This window comes from Zalophus californianus, chromosome 6 (genome assembly GCF_009762305.2).
Source record: "Zalophus californianus isolate mZalCal1 chromosome 6, mZalCal1.pri.v2, whole genome shotgun sequence".
NCBI lineage: Eukaryota > Metazoa > Chordata > Mammalia > Carnivora > Otariidae > Zalophus > Zalophus californianus.
Window position 1 is genome coordinate 66,428,240 of NC_045600.1, and position 1,957 is coordinate 66,430,196.

The window sequence follows — 1,957 nt, forward strand, 5'->3', positions numbered from 1 at the left end:
CTATCACAACTACCTTTTTTCTCACTTGAATTGTACTTTTGGCTGTCATTTGCGCTTTTGAATAAAGGTTTACATTAGTGGAATATATCATAATAGCCTATCTCCTTTTCTTGAGTTGATATACAAATCAAAAAGAAACGATAAGGCCAAGACTTCCTTTGTCCTTGGAAAAGTATGCCATCTGCATTTAGCTTATGATATTCAGCTGGGAACAAAATTCTAGCATAAGGAAGTCGTTAATACAACCCTCAAGTTACACTGTAAATTCGAAGTACTTTAAATGCCTTATGATAGTCAAAGCCAGTAAAATCGACCCTGTATATTTTTATTTCATCTCTGTTGGATCATATGATATTTAATAATTGGTTCTGGCACCTCGTTGCAAATTATTATAACTTTGAGATTCAACAGTCCTATTGAACATATGGGCAGCACAGCCTCAGAACATATATATGATACAGCCTCACAAGAGGACCTTCTGTCTTGTTTTCCTTAGCTTGGAAGGGTCAGGTAAATTTTGTTGTATCGTCATGTGCTAAGATTCCTCAATCTCTGTTTTGCAGGGTAAATGCTTAATGGAACTGATTCCCCCCCCCCCCTTAACTGTGAACACTTCCTTTGCAAAGCCAAAAGAGAAATTCATGCATCTGGGATGCAGTTTACTGGGCTCTTACTAAAGCAGTTATAAAGCTATTCCAGTATCAGTGCACAAGTATTCATCAACCCAGAATAGTTTCTATTACTTAGTGCCATATTGTATCCTGGCTTAGCTGCGAACTATGAGAGTTTCTGGAGTCAGGACCTTCCCATGGTATTGAAAGCATATGATGATTCTTCATTAATCCTGGAGAAGAGGGAAAGTTGGCGATAAAGTACAGTGACCCCAAGAAACCTTTCATACAGTTAGACATTCTCCCTTTAGCATTTCTTTCTTCTAGCTCTGCTCACAGTAGCACCCTGAGACAGTATTAGGAAAAGCATTTCCACATCAACAGCCCATTAAGGTTATTTTCAATGTTCCTGCTGCTTTGCCTCTATATCTAGCCTGTGTGCCTTGATTTGCTCTTGTATTATTTCACGTTAATTGCCATATTGTTTATTGCCATATTCAAACACACCATAATATGGGCACAGTGGCAATAATTACATAGTAAGCTGTGCTTACTAAAAGATGTCAAGATGGGTAGTGGTGGGTGAGTGGGTGGGGTAGCAGAAAGTTATGATTTATACCTTATGGTGACATTGTGGAACAGAGCTGGTTCAATTTCTCTTGATTTCACTGTTAATGCCTAAAATTAATCTCTCTGTCATATAATTATTCATTACCAAGACTACTAAGCTAAAAAGTTCAAGGAGGTGGGGGCAATGATTAATGGAATTTTTCAAGCATTTATTTTACTCTTGCCACTGCAGTATTACATTTTTAAAATTGACATCTGGGTGGACAAGAAGTAGCCATATGCAATGTTAATAATCCTCACTCATTTTAAAACTCCTGTTTTCTTTACAAATTTTTTTAAAACAAGAAATACTTTTTTTATACCTATGCTTGCGTGCATGCATATTTGCTCTAACTATGCATACAAGGCATTTCGAGGCTCTGGAATAGGATTCCCTCTTTGTCGTACTTAGAAAAATCCACCTCTCACTGAGCCATCCTACCCTCCTACACCACACTGTCACTGAGAATCTTCTTCACAATTAAGTTGTCACTTGGTCTAGACAATACCAAGAATCGTCCTAACCCTGGTGAGCCGCAAGTCAGAGTCATGCTTGATCCTGGTTGACATACTGGAAGTTGAAATCCTTTTCATGTCAGTTGAAAATATCTTTTACTGCCTGCCGATTCGCTTCTGATCCTGGTCGGCTTGCTTGGCATCATGTATGCCAGTAGGTGGAGTGCTTGCTAACAGTAATTGAATATACAGAACTTGAATTTAAAGTAAGTGGAAACCAC